Source organism: Chiloscyllium plagiosum, unplaced genomic scaffold (genome assembly GCF_037043375.1).
Source record: "Chiloscyllium plagiosum isolate Xiang-an unplaced genomic scaffold, Cpla_swu_hap1 HiC_scaffold_39, whole genome shotgun sequence".
Taxonomy (NCBI): Eukaryota; Metazoa; Chordata; class Chondrichthyes; order Orectolobiformes; family Hemiscylliidae; genus Chiloscyllium; species Chiloscyllium plagiosum.
In genome coordinates this window covers 13,187,332-13,209,287 of record NW_028270177.1, presented here as the reverse complement: position 1 = coordinate 13,209,287, position 21,956 = coordinate 13,187,332, and positions in this window count along the sequence as shown.

Sequence of the window (21,956 nt, the reverse complement as noted above, 5' to 3'; positions counted from 1 at the left end):
GTTGTGTTCCTCTGCAATCTCATGCTAGAGAAAATCATGCTATGGGAAACCACTACAGAAGTTGCGCTGTAGAAGATCACGCCATGGAAAACCCAGTATACCCGTTCATCAGAAAATTTGCATTATGCAAACAATGTCCATAATTCATCACTTGTGTTATAGCCAATTTGCACTGACAAAACACATGTTATAGAAAAACCATCTGTAGAAACAATGTGCAGGACAACAGGAAAAGGCAGCACAAAGACACCAAGTTGAAATGCTTGGTGAACTAGTGCAGACAAAATGGGCCAAACTGCATCTTTCTGTGAATTTGAATCATTGTTTAATTGAACATTGATATGTAAGGTACAGAGGGGCAGGTATGATCAGTCATTTAGTATGTTTGGCAGATTTTAGGTTAACATAGTGATATAAAGTGAAGAATACCTCATAAAGCCATTACACTGGTGACTCATCTTATATGACTTCTGTTCAGGCCCTAGGAATAATTCTGTCTTCTTGCATCTGCCTTGTTTTCTGAAGTACTTTTGTGCCTGTATAACCTTTTGTGTCTTCACTTTATAGGTTTATGGTTCTGTTTATGTCAAAGTGGTTATCTTGTTGCTACCTCACAAACCGATGATCAAATTACTTTCAACACAAATGGCAAAAAGTACACAGACAAATTAATGAATCAATCATTGTTTGGTCACTTGGAGAAATCAAACATGTAACTTATTAATCATTAGTTCTCTGTGCCCAGGACTATTTTGACTTAGCGCATTTATGTTAGTAAATTGAAGTTCATCACATTAAGAAGCAGGAGAAATGGAAAAGAGGCCTCCAACTTTCAATTGCACAACTTCAAAAGCACCCCCAAATTGTGAGAATATACATGTATTTTTAAACCCTAATAGTTAGAGTATACATTCTGTACAAAAAATGCCAAAATATTCACAAACATGACCTGCATTGAGGCCAGTTTTAAGTCCACAACTATTGACTCAGTGAGATCAGCTGACCTCAACATGTGACCAATACACATTCTGATTCCTGTACAGGTAGTTCTCCTATAACATGCGTTTATTAAATGTGATTTAGTTGCAACATGATTGGTGAATTGCGGATCTTTTTCTCATAAAGTGAACCTCCGTTCGCTGTTACGCAACTCCATCCCTGGCACTAGCTGAACTGCAAAACCCAGCCTCAAGATCCTCTGTCTGCAAATTCAGTATGTTCAGCTAAAACAGAAATGCAATTAGCTTTCCAAGCCTTGAAACTTAATTTGAAACTTGGAATTGTAGTCTACATTTAGAAGGAACTTTATTTCAAACCAGGGGGAGAATCTTGGGGAGAACTAGAATTCCGAGTTGGCATCGTGTGGTCAGTCGGCTTGTGCACTTTCTGGTGAAGTGCTTCGTAAAAGCTACAGTGCTGTTGTCAGTTATTTTAGTGTTAAAATGTTAAATCTACTGTATTATTTCATTAAAATATATGATTTAAAAGTTTACTTAGACCGTACTATCATTTGTGTTAGGCTAACTACTATTTTTGTTTCGATTTTTACAGTTATTTTTAGTGGTTCACCCCAACTCTGTTTTTCCCATAGGCCCCATTATTATGGTTATTGCGCAATTTTCTATAATACGCCATTGCACTGAAACCCAACTGCCATGTTATAGGAGAACCATTTGTAGCTTGTTACTGGGTTGTGTCAAGTTTTTTCCTACGTTGCCACCAGGGGGATCCACAGCAAGCTACCATTTCTCCCTGAAAATAGTTGAGAGGTTGTTGATCATTTGGAAGGAAAATTAAATTCAATCCTCAAGGACAATTGTGTCATCAAACTTGAAGGAATTTTAGCATCTTATTTCTCAGAAGTACTGCATCTTTGAAATGAAAGATTGAAAATAAATCAAGCTTACTTGTTGGACTCAATTGATCGAGTACCTCTTTCCCTGCAGTTTAATTCAATGACAACAACAACTTGAATTTATACAGTGCATTTAATGCAGTGAAAAATCACAAGGAGGTGTAAATGACATTGGGTCACAGAATGGGGTATAAAAGACCAGAAAATTGGACAAAGATGCCAGTTTTGAAGAAGTGTTTTAGTGGTGGATAAACAGTCTGCAGGAGTGAAGAGTTTGGGTAAGGGGCAGTGAGGGTGAGAGGTCTAGAGCTTAGGGCTTCACAATTTGAAACCCTAGCAGCTAAAATGGGAAGGCCCAAGAGGCTAGAGTTGGAGGAACATACATTGCTTGGTGGACTATAAAGCTGAAAAACACAGCAGGTCCATCAGATTCTGGAATTTCACCTTGTGTATAAATGCTTTCATCTGATCTTGCATCAGATCTTGAATTTTTCATTTGGGTACCATGGAGTCAGAGAGCTGTACAGCATAGAAACAGATCCTTCGGTCCAACTTGTCCATGCCGACCAGATATCCTAAATTAATCTAGTCCCACCTGCCAGAACCTGGTCCATATCCCTCTAAACTCTTCCTATTCATATATCCATCCAGATGCCTTTTAAATGTTGTCATTGTACCAGCCTCCACCACTTCCTTTGGCAGTTTATTCCATACATGCACCACCCTCTGCATGAAAACGTTGCCTCTTAGGTTCCTTTTAAATTTTTCCCCTCTCACCCTAAACCTACGCCCTCTAGTCCTGGACTCCTCCACCGCAGGAAAAAGACATTGTCTGTTTACCCTATCCATGCCCCTCATGATTTTATAAACCTCAATAGGGTCATGCCTTAGCTTCCTATGCTCCAGCGAAAACAGCCCTAGCCTGTTCAGCCTCTCCCTCTAGCTCAAATCCTCCAACCCTGGCAACATCCTTGTAAATCCTTTCCGAACTCTTTCAATTTTCACAACACCCTTCCAATAGGAGGGAGACCAGAATTGCACACAATATTCCAAAAGAAGCCTAACCAATATCCCTGTCCAGCCACAGCATGACTTCCCAATTCCTGTACTAAATGCTCTAACCAGTGAAGGAAAGCATACCAAACACCTTCTTCACTATCCTATCTACCTGCAACCCCACTTTCAAAGAACTATGAACCTTCACTCCAATATCTTTTTGTTCAGCAACACTCCCCAGGACCTTACCATTAACTATATAAGTTCTGATCTGATTTGCCTTTCCAAAATGCAGCACCTTGCATTTATCTAAACTTCATTTACCACTCCTCAGCCAATGGGCCCACCTGATCAAGATCCTGTTGTACTCTGAGGTAACCTTCTTAGCCGTCCACTACACCCCTAATAATGCTGTCATCTGCAAAGTTACTAATTATACCTTCAATATTCACATTCAAATCATATATATAAATGACAAAAAGCTGTGGACCCAGCACCGATCCTTGTGGCTTCCGGTCTGAAAAGCAACCCTCCACTAGCACTATCAGTCTTCTACCTTTGAGCCAGTTCTGTATCCACATGGTTAGTTCTTCCTGTATTCCATTAGATTCAACCTTGATAACCAGTCTATCATGAGGTATCTTGTTGAACGCCTTTTGAAAGTCCATGTATATCACGTTCACTGCTCTGTCTCCATCAACCCTCTTTGTTACTTCTTCAAAAAACTCAATCAAGTTCGTGAGATATAATTTCTATTATTTTGCTGATCATGTTCCCTAACTCTAGCAGAAAATTTGTTGAAAATGCTTAAAGTTATGTCAGTAAGGCATAAATAGAAAAACACTTGCCTTTGATAGAAGAATCAAGGGATGAGGAATCGTGGCTTTAAAATGAAAAGCCAGGAGAGAAATTTGGAAGCACCTTTTCACCCAAAGAGCAACAGAAATATAGATTTTCTTTTCATTATAAATCACTGAATGTTGAGATAATTGTGTTTTCAACCGTAAGATTGATAGCTTTTGTTCAGTAAAGGCAGCAAGGCATATCGACTCAAGTGAGGCCAATAGGGTGAACATGCAGATCGGTTAAAGGTAGGTGATGGACAAGTGGTATTATTGCTAGACTATTAATCCCAGAGACCCAGGTAATTTTCCAGGAAATGCTAGGTTCAAATACTGGCATGACAATGTTAAAGAATCTGAATTCAATAAAGTATCTGTAATTAAATCTACTGATGACCATGAAATTGTTGCCAATTGTTGGGGAAAACTCCATCTGATTTACTCATACACTTTAGAGAAGGAAATTGTCTTCCTACCTGATTTGGCCTACATGTGACTTCAGACCCACAACAATGTGACTGACTCTTAACCATCCTCAGGGCAATAAATTGACTCAGTTGGCAATGTCCATATCCTATGAATCAAGGGGGAAAAAATGATCTAATTGAATGATAATTTGAGACAGCACAATGGAAATATTGTTTCACAACAGTATGAATTGAAGTTTGATTTAGTTGCTGTTTCGTCAACAAAGAAAGCATAACATTTGTGTGGAAAGTTGCCACATTAGATTCTACCTGGCATGAGATGACTACTAGTTCAAAACTAGACACGGGATAAAACCTTCTGAAATCCTTACACTCTCCCATCATGGTCTTGCCTTGAAAGAGATTGGAAATGATTTTATGTGCACAAGTAGATGTCAAGTCAGCAATCCAATGAATCATGTTGGAACGTTTTAACCCTGATCTATTCATTGCTGCAGCACTAGTAGATATCCCATGGCTCACTCCAAACATGGAGAACTAATTAGTCAGAATTCAAGACTGCTTGTGTGTGTGTGTGCGCATAGTATATTTATGTCACTTGCACCAGAATAAGAGGAACTAGAGTTGGGTCTATTTCTGCTGTCTTGTTTTTCATTTTTTAAAATTTATTAATTTTTGTGGTAAATGGGCAGCATTTATTGCCCAACCCCAGTTGCCCCTTGAGAAGTTGGCGGTGAGCTACGTTCTTCAACCACTGCAGTCCACCTGATGTGGGTTGACCCACAATGCCATTAGGGAGGGATTCCAGGAATTTGATCCAGCGGCAGTGAATGAACAGCAATATATTTCCAAGTCAGGATGGGGTGTGGCTTGGAGGGGAATTTGAAGGTGGTGGTGTTTTCATTTATCTGCTTCCCTTGTCCTTCTACGTGGAAGTGGCCTTGGGTGTAGAAGGTGCTGTCTGACAACCTTTAGTGAGTTTCTGCAGCGCATCTTGTATATAGTACACACTGTTGCTACTGAGCATCAATGGTGGAGGGAGTGGATACTTGTGGATGCAGTGCCAATCAAGCGGACTGCTTTGTCCTGGATGGTTAAAGACAAAAACAAAACTGCAGATGCTAGAATCCAAGGTAGACAAGCAGGAGGCTGGAAGAACGCAGCAAGCCAGGCAGCATCAGGAGATAGAGAAATCAATGTTTCAGGTGTAACCCTTCTTCAGGACTGGGTGGTGTCAAGGTTCTTGAGTATTGTTGGGGCTGCACTCATCCAGGCAAGTGGGGAGTAGTCCATCAGTTTAGCACTGCTGCCTCACAGCGCCAGGGATCCGAGTTTGATCCAAGCCTCAGGCGACTGTCTGTGTGAAGTTTGCACATTCTCCCCGTTTCTGTGTGGGTTTACTCTGTGTGCTCCGGTTTCCTCCCACATCCAAAGACATACAGGTCAGGTAAATTGGCCGTGCTAAATTGCCCACAGTGTGAGGTGCATCTTTCAGAGGGAAATGGGTCTGCGTGGGTTACCCTTCATAGAGTCGGTGTGGACTTGTTGGGCCAAGTGGCTTGATTCCACGTTGTAGGGAATCTCATCGTCTCACTCCTGACTGTGCCTTGTAGATGGTGGACAGGCTTTTGGGAGTGAGGAGATGAGTTACACGCCACAGTACTCCTAGCCTCTGACCTGCATTTATGTGGTGAGTCCAGTTAATTTTCAAATAAATGATAACTCCCAGAATGTTGATAGTGCGGAATTCAGTGATGGTAACACCACTGAATATCAAGAAACGATGGTTAGCTTGTCTCTTATTGGTGATGGTCATAGCCTGGCATTTATGTGGCACAAATGTTACTTGCCATTTGTTAGTCCAAACCTGGGTATTGTCCACATCTTGTTGCATTTGGACATGGACTGCTTCAGTATCTGAGGAGTCGTGAATGTTGCTGAAATTTGTGCAATCATCAGTGAACATCCCATTTATGACCTTATGATGGAGGGAAGGTCATTGATGGAGCAGATGAAGATGGCTGGAGAAAGTGAGGACTGAGTATTTTGCATCAGTGTTTACTGTGAAGAAGGACATGGAAGATATAGAATGTAGGGAAACAGATGGTGACATCTTGAAAAATGTCCATAATACAGAGAAGGAAATGCTGGATGTCTTGAAATGCATAAAAGTGGATAAATCCCCAGGACCTGATCAGGTGAACCCTAGAACTCTGTGGGAAGCTAGGGAAGTGATTGCTAGGCCCCTTGTTGAGATATTTGTATCATCGATAGTCACAGGTGAGGTGCTGGAAGACTGGAGATTGGATAACGTGGTACCACTATTTAAGAAAGGTGGTAAGGACAAGCCAGGGAACTACAGACCTGAGAGCTTGATGTCGGTGGTGGGCAAGTTGTTGGAGGGAATCTGAGGGTCAGGATGTACATATATTTGGAAAGGCAAGGACTGATTAGGGATAGTCAACATAGCTTTGTGTGTGGGAAATCATGTCTCATGAACTTGACTGAGTTTATTGAAGAAGTAACAAAGAGGATTAATGAGGGCAGAGCAGTAGATGTGATATATATATAGACTTCAGTAAGGCATTTGACAAAGTTCCCCATGGGAGACTGGTTAGCAAGGTTAGATCTTATGGAATACAGAGAGAACCTGCCATGTGGATACAGAACAAGGATCGGTGCTGGGTCCACTACTTTTCACCATTTATATAAATGATTTTGATGTGAGCAGAAGAGGCATAGTTAAGAAGTTTGCAGATGACACTAAAATTGGAGGTGTAGTGGACAACAAAGTAGGTTACCTCAGATTTCAACAGGATCTTGACCAGATGGGCTAATGGGCTGAGGAGTGGCAGATGGAGTTTAATTTAGATAAAAGCGAGGTGCTGCATTTTGGGAAAGCAAATCTTAGCAGGATTTATACACTTAATGGTAAGGTCCTAGGGAGTGTTGCTGAACAAAGAGACCTTGGAGTGAAGTTCATAGCTCCTTGAAAGTGGAGTCGCAGGTAGATATAATAGTGAAGAAGGTGTTTGGTATGCTTTCCTTTATTGGTCAGAATATTGAGTACAGGAGTTGGGAGGCCATGTTGCGGCTATACAGGACATTAGTTAGGCCACTTTTGGAATATTACGTGCAACTCTGGTCTCCACCTATCGGAAGGATGTTGTGAAACTTGAAAGGGTTCAGAGAAGATTTATAAGGATGTTGCCAAGGTTGGAGGATTTGAGTTAAAGGGAAAGGTTGAAAAGGCTGGGGAGGTTTACCCTGGAGCGTCGGAGGCTGAAGGGTGACCTTATAGAGGTTTACAAAATCATGAGGGGCATGGATAGGATAAATAGACAGTCTTTTCCTTATGGTAGGGGAGTCCAGAACTACAGGGCATAGGTTTAAGATGAGAGCAGAAAGATATAAAAGAGACCTAAGGGGCAACATTTTCACATGAATGGAATGAGCTGCCAGAGGAAGTGGTAGAGGCTGGTACAATTGCAAAATTTAAAAGGCATCTGGATGGGTATATGAATAGGAAGGGTTTGGAGAGACATGGGCTGGGTTTTGGCAGGTGGGACTTGATTAGGTTGGGGTATCTGGTCGGTATGGACGAGTTGGACTGAAGGGTCTGTTTCCGCGCTGTACATCTCTATGACTCTGAGACTCTACAGATCCTGGAGATCAGAACTGAGAATGTGGTGCTGGAAAAGCACAGCAGGTCAGGCAGCATCTGAAGTGCAGGAGAATTGACATTTCGGGCAAAAGCCCTTCATCTGTAATGAGGCTTGTGAGCTAAGGGGCTGGAGAGGTAAATGGGAGAGGAGTGGAGCTGGGGGAAGATAGCTGAGAGTGCGATATGTAGATGAAGGTGGGAGTAATGGTGATAGGTTGGAGAAGAGGGTAGAGCGGATAGGTGGGAAAGAAGATGGACAGATAGGGCAGGTCATGAGGGCAGTGCTGAGTTGGAAGATTAGTTTTGGGATAAGGTGGATGGAGGGGAAATGAGGAAATGAAGATGGTTAAGCATAGGGGGACACGACCTTGAGGAACCCCTACAGAGCTGACATGACTGACCGCCAACAACCACAACCATCCTCCTATGTGTCAGGTATAACTCTAACAACTGGAGGGTTTGCCCTGATAACCATTGACTCCACTTCAGGGCTTCTTGATGCCACACTCAGTCAAAAGCAGTCTTGACGTCAAGGGTTGTCACTCTCACCTTACCGTGAGATTACAATTATACTTTAATGCGCAGGCAGTGTGCACAGGAGACATGTATGGGTCAATGGCAGGGGATGTTTTTCTGTGATCAAATGCACCATTGGCTGACAATGCTACTTGCAGAGGCAGGATGAAAAGGACATCCTGGACAAAAAGTTACGGCCGCAACTTTCCTACCTAACGATGTTGTCATTAATGAAAGCAAGCACCAAGGTAACACCAGCATATTTTCATGGCAACCTACTGAGGCTTTTGCAATCAGTTTATATTTTTCCCCAAAAGCTTACTCACATACTCTCTTTCCCCCTCTTAATCAATCACTTTGTCCTCCTATGTTGAAATGTAAACCGCTCACAATCCTCAGGTTACGGTTTTTTACACAAATTCGTCTTCTACTTCCTTAGACCTAATACTACCCTTAATTTCCCTGGTTAGCCATGGTTTGGCTACCTTTCCTATTTCATTTCTGTGGGAGACAGGATTAAACAATGATTGCAGCCCTCCATGGACTCTTTCTTTTTGTAAATATTTTTATTGAGAAAAAGGTATTGATTTTTTTAGAAAATTACAAAATTACTGCAAAATAGTATAACAATCTTATAATATAACAACAATAACAGTAAACAAACTACTACTCTACTCCACAAACAATTTAAAAGAAGGAAAAATAATAAACAAAAAAAACCGTACACATACTCCAATTCAATAAATAAATTAAACAAAAAAAAATCTAAATTAAATCAAATTGAACCAAGGCAAATTAAACTAAATGAAGTTGCAACACTCAGCGCAACCCCACCAAAGCTCCCCATCACCGGGAACATCAGTTGGCATACCCATATTTATTTGGAATTCTTCCTCCCAGAGGCCCCCGGCCCACCAGACACAGCCCTCACGGTTACACAAAGGCCCTGACCAATACAGCCGACAAATCTGCGTCTATATAATTCAAAAAGGACTGCCATGTCCTATAAAAGAGTTGCGTTTTCTGGTGCACCGTACTTGTAAGGTAGTCCAGCGGATGTGCTCCATAACTAACCTACCTCACTCCGAAAGTCCCCGGGGATATTCCCACTCCCAGCTTATCAGAATGTCCTTCCTCGCACAATATGAAAGAATATTAATCCGTTTATTTCCAAGCGAGTCCAAAGAAGGGAGATTCAGCAAACCCTAACAGGAGGAACATCGGATCTACTTTGACCTCAGTTCCCAAGACCGCTTCCAAGACACTCGTTATAGCGCCCCAATACCTACAAAACTTGTGGCATGACCACAAGCAATGAGTAAGAATACTAATATCTGTTTTACATTTGGGGCACATTGAAGACACTCTTGTCTTATGTTTTGCAAGCCACTCCGGTGCCAGATAAGCCATGTGCAGTTGCATAGCCTGCGTCCTATTGCAAATCTGAATCTTCCTTACATTATCCCAAATATCCTCCCATGCCTCTGATGAGGTTTCCACTCCCAATTCCTGAGTCCAGATCCTGCACAGCCGCTCAATGTCCTTCGAGAGACTACCTCCTAATAAATGATAGAGGGTGCTGACTGAAAGAGCATCTGTGGACCGACATACTTTCCTCTCTACATCAGACTTATAGGGACAAACCATTAATGTAGTCTTTTTCTTTATAAAGTCCCTGAAAATAACAAAAGAGATCCCTCATAGATAGTTCATATTTCTGGCTCAACTGCTCGAAAGACATCATGACCTCCCCGTCAAATAAGTCTCCCAAACAGGAAACTTCTCTACAATCCCAGACCCTAAAGCCAGAATCCATCAATCCCGACCAGAATCCTGGCATTCCCACCATGGGAGTAAAAGGGGAAGTTTTTTGTAAATTGCCCTCACTTTGTCGCATCATTCTCCATGCTTTAACTGTGTTAAGGACAATCGGATTTCTGCAATGCTCCATAACAGTCCTCATCTTGTCCATAAACAACAAATTATTGAGGGGGCATTCTGCCTGGGAGACCTCGATGTCCAGCCAAATTGACCTCAGGTCCTGGCAAGCCCAATCAGCCACATAGGATAATAGGGAACTTAATTGATATTTCATAAAATCTGGAAAGTCCACACCCTTATCCCCTGTGGGAGCTGCAATTTGGCAAGCTTAATAAATAAGAGGCCACCTGTGACATCAGATAAAAGAACCGAGCCAACTGTTAAGCCTCCATAGCACTTGCCTAGGCAACATCAAAGGGAGCATTCACATGGGATATATGTGGAAGAACATTCATTTTGACCAGAGCTATTCTACCCAACCAGGATATCTGAAGATCCTCCCACGCTGAAGGTCCTATCTTATCTTCTCCAGCAATTGCACAAAATTAGCATTTTGATCAAAGGCCGGGGTGATAAAAATGCCTAAATACAGGATACCTCCTGTGACCACCTGAAAGGGAATCGGATTCCACCCCCAAGATCAGATACTCTAACAAGACCCCCCCCACAGGCATGGCCTCCGACTTAATAAAATAGATTGTATACACAGAGAAAGAACCAAATAAATTAATCATTTGTATTAAACGGGGCACAGATATTGTCGGGTTAGTTAGAAAAAGAAAAACGTCATCTACATAAAAGGTGACTTTATGTCCTCCTGATCCTACCTCAATTATGTTGGGGTCCCTCAGGATAGCCCTGCCAACGGCTCAATCACTAATGTAAATAACAATGGTGAAAGGGGCACCCTGTCTACCAATACTAAATTGTCAGACCGAATATCATTAGAGAGAACCGCTGCCCTAGGGTCACCCTATAACCACATAGCAAAGACCCCTCCAAGACCAAACCATTCTAGGACATAGAAGAGGTATGACACCTCACCCGATCAAACGCATTCTGTGCATCCAGGGAGACCATGCCTGGAATCAACCCTTGCTGGCATACCTGAACCATATTCAGTACTCTTCTAATGTTGCTAGAAGACCTGCGACCCCTAATAAAATTTGTCTGGTCCTCCTTTCCGATGTAGGGCAAGACAATCGCCAATCTCAATGCCAGCATTTTCGACAAAGTTTTAAAGTCCATGTTTAATAGCGATATGGACCTGTACAAAGTACAATCCTCTGGAGCTTTCCCTCTCTTGAGAATAAGGGAGATATTTACTTTCCTTAGAGAGGATGGGAGGCAGTCTTGACTGTACAAATAATTGTACATATCTAACATTGGCCCGGCCAGCATGCTTATAAACTCTTTATAAGACTCGCTCTGAAAACCATCTGGGCCAGGCGCTTTACCACTCTGGAGCACCTGAATCTCACCACCTCCTGAATCTCTTGGATTTTCAGAGGGACATTCAAAAGAGACTCCTCCTCTGAAGTTACACCTGGGAGGTCCAAGGTCTTAAAAAAGGACTCCATCTTCACCAATCTGTCCTCAAAGTTCTCCGACTGCTACAACTCAGAGTAGAATTTCCTGAATGCTGTGTTAATCTTTTTGGATTTGCAAGTGAGAGTACCAGCACACTGTCTGATGGATGTAATAGATTGGGACACTTCTTTCTGGCCAGATATCTGCCCGGTTTATCACCACACTCAAATAACCTCTGTTTCACAAAGGAGATCTCCCTCTTTGCTGTCTGTGTGAGTGCAGCATTCAATGCAGTCCTGAGGGCTGTAATCCGCTGCAACTTGGTCATAGACAGTTTGTCAAAGAATGCTGTCTCAGCTGACTTCAGCCGGGCCTCAAGCATATGCTGCTGCTCTCCCCTCTGCCACCTCTAGGTCGCCGAGTACGAAATAATCAAACGCCTTGCATAGGCCTTGGCCGTCTCCCAGAGCACCGACAGGTTACTGGCCATACCCAAATTAATGTCCCAAAAGTGTTTTAATTCCCGTGAAAAATACTCAGTAAACTTGCTATCCTTCAGGGGGAAAGGATCCATGGACCAATGTCGCAAGCCTGTCTCATTGCCTCCGGCTTTAACCTCCATGCACACAGTCACGTGATCAGAAATGGTCGTGTTCCCAATTCTACAGGACAGCACTGAATTCAAAAAGGCCGATGAAGCAAAAAACATGTTGCAGCACTTGTGTAGGTTAGAGTAAAAGGTGAAGTCCCTACTCTCAGGATGAAGACATCGCCACACATCCACCAACCCCCAGCTCCCAACAGTTGCCTGGATTGAGGGGATATGCCCATGAGACCCCTAGATATCCTATCTACCTCGGGGTGCATAAGACAGTTAAAGCCTCCCCCTATAATCATATGACGCACTCGAAGGGCCATCAGCCTGGAAAGCGCATCTGTTAAAAATTTGAGGGGGTGTGCCAGGGGACAATATACATTCAAGATCCCATACTTCTCTCCATGTATTAAAGCTTTAAGGATCACAAGTGCCCATATTCATCCTTAATTTGATTAACAGCTTTAAATGGGAGATTCTTCTGGATGAGTACAGCAGCTCCTCTGCTTTTAGAATTAAAGGATGAGAAAACACCTGGCTGAACCCTCCCTGCTGTAACTTTAAGTGGTCCTTATTGGTTAGATGTGTTTCTTGCAGCAAGGCTACATTGACTCTTGCTTTTTAAGGCTTGAAAGTATCTTTTTTCTCTTAATCAGTGAATGACTCCCTTAATTTTCCAGGTGCACGATTTAAATGAACTATTAGCCATAGCTGTCCGAAACAGCCCATGACCCCCCCCCAGGAGGAAGAACCCCACTCATAACGTGCCAAGTGAAAACAATAAACAGTTCGTATAAACTTGAGAATACAACTACAAAACCTACCAAAGCAAATCTTCTAACAACTACTTCTACAATGAACCAATATATAAAACAAATAAGAGGAGACTTTCCCCCTTGCCCACAGGGGGCACTCACACAACCCACTAACCCCTCCATGGCTCCTTCCAGCTGAAGTTGCACCCCAACCCAGGCAAAACAAAGTAAAAAAAAAATCACAAAATGCCTTTTCTGATGAATCAAAATTAAACATGAACCCTCCGTGACTGAAACGTAATATTGCTGGATATCTTACAGAGTACTGAATATTCAAATCCCTCGCCTCCTCTTTACATCATCAAAGGCTTTCCTCTTGTGGATCATGGCTGCAGAAAAGTCTTGGAAGAACATAATTCTTAACCCCTTGTATATCAGGGCCAGTACTCTGGAAGCTTCCAATACCATTCGCTTATCCCTATAGTGCTGGAATCACACTAGGACCGGGCAGGGGCACTGGTCTGATCAGGGCCTGTGCACTGAGACCCAGTGGGCCCGCTCAACGTGCGCCTGGCCTACCCCGACTTCCAGCCTCAAAAGCTGCAAGAACCATTGCTCCAAAAGACTGACTAGCTGGCCTTCGTCTCATTCCAGCAGCCTGATCAGGTGGGTAATCTTTCAATGGCCTTGATTTTTGAGGTCATTGACCTGCTCCACTAAGGCCCGTACTTGTCTTTCCAGGGCCTGGACCCAACCTGCCAAGGATTCTGCCGTGGTTTCGGAAGCTCCAGTCCACCACTCCACCTCCATGATGTGCTGCCTGAGACACTGGATCTCCTGGTCATGCTTCTGCAGCATGGCTCCAGCCTGGTCCAAGTCTCCTCCATCGCTGAATCGATCTTCTCTCAGAGTTTCATGAACTCCAAGACCAGGCTCTACTCCATAGGTACATTCCCTGAGACATTCGCGGAGGCTGATGCTGCAGTCGCGGGCCTGTCCTTGGCTGCAGGGGAGTGCCCTGCTGGTTGTAATCCTCGCTGTCCTTTCCCCTTGGTCATCTTCCTTAATCAGCAAAACTGACACACAGCAATTCTGGGGATCTAAAGCTGCTGATTTTTGCCACAATAGCTAAGAAAGGGAGGGTAAATGCTCCATTTTGACTGGGTTATGGTGTAGAGCTCAGCAGGGCAGACCTACTAGATCACCAATATCTTGGATCTGACTCCTTCATGGACTCTTTAATTGTTTGGAGAAAGTGAGGACTGCAGATGCTGGAGAGTCGAGAGTGAGGTGCTGTGATGATGCCTGACCTGCTGTGCTTTTCCAGCATCACACTCTCAACTCTTTAATTGTTTTCCATTGCATATTCACCATCATCCTTTTAAGTTACATTCCCCAATTTTTCATAGGCTGCTTGTCCCTCATTCCATTGTAGTTTCCTTTATTTAGATTCAGCACCTTAGATCAGAACCAATTTCATCACTCTCTATTTTAATGAAGAATTCTATCATATTATGGTCATTCTTCCTGAAGGGTCTCGCACAGCTAGATTGCTAAATATTCCTTCCTGATTACACAATACCCAAATTAGGATGGCCTGGCCTCCAGTTGCTTCCTCAGCATATTGATCCAGAAAATCATCAAGCATACACACCAAGAATTCTTCCTCGATTGTATTGTTAATGATTTGATTTGTCCAAACAATATGCAGAATAAAGTCACCCATAAATACAGATGTACCTTTATTGATTGCATTTCTGATTTCCTGTTTAATGCCTTCCCCAGCTTTAACACCACAGTTTGGGTGTCTACATACAAACCCCACTAATATTTTGTGCAGGTAGGTGGCAGAAATGGTTGTGATGGTGGCATTACAGGGACGGAAATGGCGGAACCCATGGTGTAGATGATGTCAGTGGGGGTGGGAGTGGCTGCAGTGGCGGCAACAAAGGGGGTGGAAGTAATGTTCCAATTAGGCCTCGTTGGTTTCGGTGGCAGCAGATCTCGTAGCGGTCACCACAACAGTTGTCTGACTGGCAGTCAGACAATATTTTCTGTGCCTTGGTATTTCTCAGTTTGACCCATACAGATTCCACTTCACTGGAACTGATATTCTTTCTTCTTATTGCATTAATTTACTCTTTAACCAGCAGTGCCACCCCAACTCCTTTACTTTTATGTCTGTTTTTCCTAAAATTGAATACACCTGGATACTCAGTTCCCATCCCTAGTCACCCTGCAGTCACATCTCCATAATCCCAACTATATTATACCCATTTATATCAACTTGCACAACTAATCCATCCACTTTATTGCAAGTTTCACACATTCAGGCACAAGGCTTAAGGCTTGTCCTTTTAATACTCCAAGTGCTTTTAATACTCCTTTTATCCCAATTGCATTATTTTGCGCTGTGGCCCTGTTTGATTCTTGCCCTTGAATTCTCTGCCTATCACTTCATAAAAATTTCCTAATCTACCCTTGTTTCCCTCTCTGTTGTCTGTTTGCATTTGTTTCTAACCCCCTGCCATTTTATTTCGAACTCTGCCCAATTGCTAGATTGTTTTATGCTAATGTCTACTGTCAATGTTAACATCAATGTATTAAAAGTACAAACACACAATAGTCCTGTGTAAAGCCTAACATGCCATAACCAGGCCACTGAAGTAATCTCTGCATTTCACCTCGTCGGTAGGAAATCAAAATTTCCAATCCTATTTAATTCATTTCGATGTCACATCCCATCTTAGCAAGCTCTATAAAATCCACCACCCCAGACTCTAACCAAGATCTACAGAAAACATTGCAAAGCACGCTGGGGTATAAATTGGAGTTTAATCTGTACAAGTAAGATCCAAAACTAAATATAAAAGAACTGAAACTCTGTTCCTAATCTACCTTCCATCTGAAAACAACACTTCACCCTCCTCTCTTATCATGAAGATGTTCCTTAAAACTCACCCCTATAATCAACTCTTCATAAAAATAACTGTCTTTTTTGGCTTACTGGCCATTTTCAACTGATTTACTCCTTCTTGGAGTACCTTAATTTTTTTCCATAGTGTTTGTATCTTTCACAACATCAGGGCATCAGAAAGTGCTTCAAAGTCAATATGTCATAGATGTTATGTGCAGATTTTGTGACTGCTTTTAGATGGTCTTTCAAGAAGAATAATGTATTGATTAGAATCAGGTGGATCTCATTGACTATGAAATCCTTGATTGGGGTTGTTAACCTGGGCTTCAGGAAGCCCTGACTGACCAATATAAACAGGGGATACAGAATCTTCTCAGTTCAGGGTCTGACTCTGAGCTAGCTGGTCGCAGCCAATGTATTGTGCACATATTGTGCACACTTGATGATGGAATACCAGCCTCTTGCAGTTATTTCTGATACTGAGTCCATTTAAATTTCAAAATAACTCTGTTCCTTGGGTTCTAATCCTTCCTAAAATGTTCAGGTTAACACTTGGAGGAGAACTTGGAAATGGTGATTGTCCTGTGTACCTGACACCCTATCATTCTGGATGGTGGACACTGAAGTACAGGTATTCCACAAAAAGCTTCTTTGACAACACCTTTTAACTGTCAAAGAAGCTTGTTGCAGAATACCTGTACATAGGAAATCCATGAGGAGAAATTGAGGTCTGCAGATGCTGGAGATCAGAGCTGAAAATGTGTTGCTGGAAAAGCGCAGCAGGTCAGACAGCATCCAGGGAACAGGAGAATCGACGTTTCGGGCATAAGCCAAATCCATGGCAACTAACTCCATCAAACTATCACATTAAATTGCCTTTTTATATTTACAAGTAAGTATTTTCACGCAACCACATTGCTTGATGTTAATGAAACTGCAACCAGCCTACCCATGCCATATTTTTCAATTTAAGGGACAATAGCATGAAAACTGACATAATCCACAGTCCAACTATTGCTCACTCTGCTGACAGTGCAAATGAAAGCTGGTGCATGGGTTTCTAGTCAAGCAACTGCTTTATTCTAGATGGTGTTGAGTTTCATGAGTATTATTGCAGCTATACTATTCTAGGCAAGTGAAGTGTATTCCGTTGTCCTGCTGACCTATACCTTGTAGATAGTGGAGAAGTTTAAGGGGAATCAGGAGATGAACCACTTGACACAGAACATGCAGCTTCTGACATGTTTTGGTGGTCACAGCATTTGGCTAATTTAGATCTCAATTTTTAATCTAAAGTAAACACCATAGTTTAATATGTAGTGTTCTGCCAACTCAATATGCAAACAATGTTATCAGAAACAATTTTCATTAGTTTACTGCAAGAAACAACTTCTAAATAAACCAAATTCTAATGTGAGTAATTATCTGTTCCAATCTAATGTGAACGTTCAAAGTACCAGCTCCTATTGTTGTGGGGATACAAAGAGTGTGCAAGGGGATAATCGATCAATTTTGTGAGTATACAAAAACATTGATAAGAAGAGTATATTTTGAAAACATGAATTTTTCCACTTTGACAGAGAGAATGGAAAAGTAGAACATTATGTAAATGAGGAGAGACTGCAAAATGCTACGATACCAAGGGATCTGTGTGACCTTGTACATGAATCAGAAAAAGTCAGCTTGCAAGTACAGCAGGTAATTAGAAAGGCAAACAAAATGGTAGCCTTCATTTGTAAAAGGGATAGATTATAAAAATAAGGAAGTCTTGCTACAGCTGTACAGGGTATTGGTGGGATCACAAGCAGAGTACGGATACATATTGGCCGCCTTTCTTAAGGAGGGATATAACTTTATTGGAAGCAATTCAGAGAAGGTCCACTGGGCTGATTCCTGGGTTGAGAGATTTGTCTTACAACGAGGTTGGGCTTATATTCATCGGAGTTTAAAGGAATGAAAGATGAGTTTCTGACCATTCTGAGAGATTTTGACATGCTAGACCCTGAGATTGTCTTATGGGGGAAACTAGCCCTGGAGGTTACAGTTTGAAATAAAGGAATCTCCTACCTAATACAGAAATGAGGATGAATTTCTTCTCTCAGAGGATCATTTGTGTTTGAAATTCTTTCCTCAGCAAGCAATAGATGTTAGATCATTAAATATATTCAAGAATGTATTAGATTTTTGACTGACAGGGGTTAAGAGATGTGGGGACAAACAGGAAATTGGAGTAAACGCCACATTTCAGATCAACCATGATATTTTGAATGTTGGTGCAGGCTTGAGTTACTAAATAGTGTACTCCTATCCCACTTCTTATATTTGTACGTCTTGCTAAAATAATGAAAAACCATGAAAACTCCACACTGGCTTTTCGTATTTCCAAGTGTTATACATATTTTTGCATAGCCATTCTTTGTAGAGATTAATAAAACTGCAGCCACACCACCAATGAAGTATATTTCATGGTAAGTGATAGTAGCATGAAGAGTGACATTGATCCAGGAAAGTCCCTAATACCATTAATTTTAAGATATAGGCAAGGCCAAAAATAGTTGGCTTGGTGAATTCTGGTATGCTTCAAGTCATTTACTCCATAATGTTGTCATTTTGCCCCCTGGAAAGTATCTCAAAATGGAAATGTTTACATTGCAATAGAGCAAATCTCCACATAATTCTGGGCGATTACTAGCTGACAGCTCAAGAATTCTTGCGACAAGGCTGTTGAAAACTAATACAACAGCCAGCTGCATTCATTTCCTTTTCCCTGTGTCTAACACCAAGCGATCACCTGGCACATTTGTCATTGAACTACTTATTGACTGTAGCCAGCATCACCTTAGTCCTTACCAATATCCACGTACATATAAATACATACTCTCCAGATCATTGTTCTGTGATTAGAACCAGGAACCTTGACTGTATTTGCTTTTTCTTTTATGGACAAAAGGCAGGACCACTTACTCTGACCTTGATGAGATCAGATAATTCAACAAAATTTCGTGGACAGGTAAAATCCACCAGAGGTCTGCAGGAGCAGACAGCTTCTTCAGTGTAGCTAGGAATCAGTTGCTACCCGTCTTACCTTTAAGTGAGAAGGGTTCTGGTTGAAGTACTATTCCAACGTTTGAAGACAAAAATCTAGGCTGACACTTCAGTGCAGTTATGTGGAACTGCTACGCTGCTGGATGTGCAATCTGATATTAAACTAAGGTTTCACATTTCATCCTGAACGGACATTAACATCCCACACACTATTTTGAAGAAGACCAGGGAAATTTTACCTGGTGCATTTGCAAATATTTACCCTCCAGTGAAGAAAAATAGACTCTCCAGCTCCACTTTTGGGGGTAGCATGGAAGTCCAGTAGTTAGTGCTACTGCGTCATAGCGACAGGGACCCGAGTTCAATTCGAATTTGTGTCGAATTTGCAAATCCTCCCTGAGTCCATGTGGGTTTCCTCCAGTTTCCTCCCACAGTCCAAAGATGCAGGTTAGATGGATTGGCCATGCTAAATTTCCCAGAGTGTCCAGGGATGTTCAGGCTCAGTGGCTTAGACATGGAAAATGCATACGTGACCATGGATAGGGCCAGGATGTGAGTCTAGCTGGGATGCTGTTTGGGGGTTAGTGTGGACTCAGTGAGCTGAATGGCCTGCTTCCACACTATAGGGATCCTAGGATTCTTATCAAATTGCTGCTTGTGGGAGTTTGCTTTGAGAAAATTGGCTGGTGCATTTTCTGTATTCCAGGAGCGATCACACTTCAAAATTATTTAATTGAGCAGCAAGCTCTTTGAGATTTCTAATGGTCATGAAAAAGACGAGATACATTCAAATCTTTCTTTTCCTACTCTAAAATATCCAAGATCCTTTCCTGAGTGGTAGGTGGGCTCGTAACTCACACTTCTACTCATTTACCAAAATTGACCTGAGTTAAAATCATGTCAGAACCATCTCATCTGTTTTAATTTCAGTAGGTTATTTTAGAGATTGGCTTTCTTTTTGGATGTCATAAGATTATCTAATGATTACGTGTTTTCCATACCAGTCGCATTGAGATATAACATGGTAGCTATCAAATATCATCAAGAATTGCATAACGCCCAATCATGCACTTGTAGTGAACCATGAATCAGTCTTTGAGAGATAGCTAATCATGGACTATCTCACCGAGAGCTGCTATGAAAAATATTTGCTCCCAGTTCAAATAGTCGAGCGACCAGCATATTTATGACATAATTATACTGAAGATATATATCTTCACGCAAAGGTCTAGGTTAACTTCAATGATAACACAGAAATTTCCAGATAATCAAAGCTGAAAAAAAGCTACAGTGTTCTTCAGCAAACCACATGATACTTGAGCTGATTTTTAATTTTTATGTTCACTCATGGAATGTGAATGTCACTGGCTGGGTCAACATTTATTGCCCATTCCCACTTATGAACTATCTTTTGTGGTCAATTATCGTTTTGAACTGCTGCTGTCTATGTGCCATAAGTAGACCCACAATGCTGTTAGGGAGGCAATTTCAGGATTTTGACCCAACAACACTGAAGAAGCAATGTTTCCAAATTAGGATGGTGAGTGACTTTAGGGAGAACTTGTAGGTGGTGGTACAGGCCTTGTCCCTATTGAAGGTAGGAGTCATGGGTTTGGAAGGTGCCGTGGAAAGATCTTTGGTGAACTTCCAGAGTGATTAATACACATTGCAGCTACTGAGCATGAGTGGTAGAGTGACTGACTGACTGTGGATGTGCTGCCAATCAAATGGGCTGTTTTGTCCTGGATGGTGTCAAGCTTCATCAGCATTGTTGGACCTGCACTCATCCGGGCAAGTGTGGAGTATTCCATCACACTCCTGACTTGTGCTTTGTAAATGGTGGACAGGGTTAATTAGAGTTAATTGAGTTAATCTTGGCAATCAAGCAATATTTCATTGTAGCTATCAATTAATTGGCAGCATTTTACCCCAGAGTCAGAAAGCTGAGAGCTCAAGGGATTCAAGTACAAACGATTGACACTACAATATGTATACTGCACCATGTCAGGTGCTGTCTTTTGTATGAGACATTAAATTGAAGCTCTAAATGGGTGTAGAAGATTTTGACGAAGAACAGTGTTTTTGTCAATGTTTATTGTGAGCACCTCTGTGATGTAGGACTCTGTCATATGGTCATATCAACTGTGACTGGAGGACCATCATCTCAGAGAAGGTTGCCTAGAACTTGCTGATTTACCACTGAAAATATTTGTCCACGACTAGGTATTGTAGACCAGCACTTTGAAAAATCCAAGAATGCATGGCAAAGCTTGGGACAATCATCATAAAGGCTAAATAGCTAAAGACTACCATGTGCATCAAGGAGATGGAAACCAGATAAAACAACTTGGACTTTATATTTGACATGAAAATTAATCTTGCAAATATTAACAGAAATAGTACCAAAACAGAAATTGCTGGATAAGCTCAGCTGGTCTGGCAGCATCTGTGAAGAGAAATCAAAGTTAATATTTTGAGTCCAGTGACCCTTCCTCACAACTCAGAACAGAAATAGTAAATATTTCAGTAGTAGACAGTATGGGAAGGAAGCACATTGGTTTGCATCATTTCTATTATCAATTTTATTTATATAATATAATTTTATAAATTTTAGGAAGGAATTATTTTTGGGGGAGGATAAAAGATATCGAAGAAGAGCATGGAAGTTACGTCAGGTGTTCTTGATCAATTTTTATCCATCAATCAACATCAGAAAAAACAAGTTAATGGTCATCATCACTTGGTGCTCCCTTTGGTATTTAGCAGTGATATCATTTATTTCAAGATTAAATCCAGCAAAGTTTTGATGCAAAATAAGGCTCCTTCAAAACTGCCATATCAATCATTTTCAAATGGAGTGCAGGACAAAGCTGCACACAATTTACAACTGACTATTCTCTGTCCTAGGAATTAATTTATTTAGATCTTATAATGTCTGGTAATCTTATAGGTTACAGAAATCACATAAAACATGATATGTCTGAGTTTATTT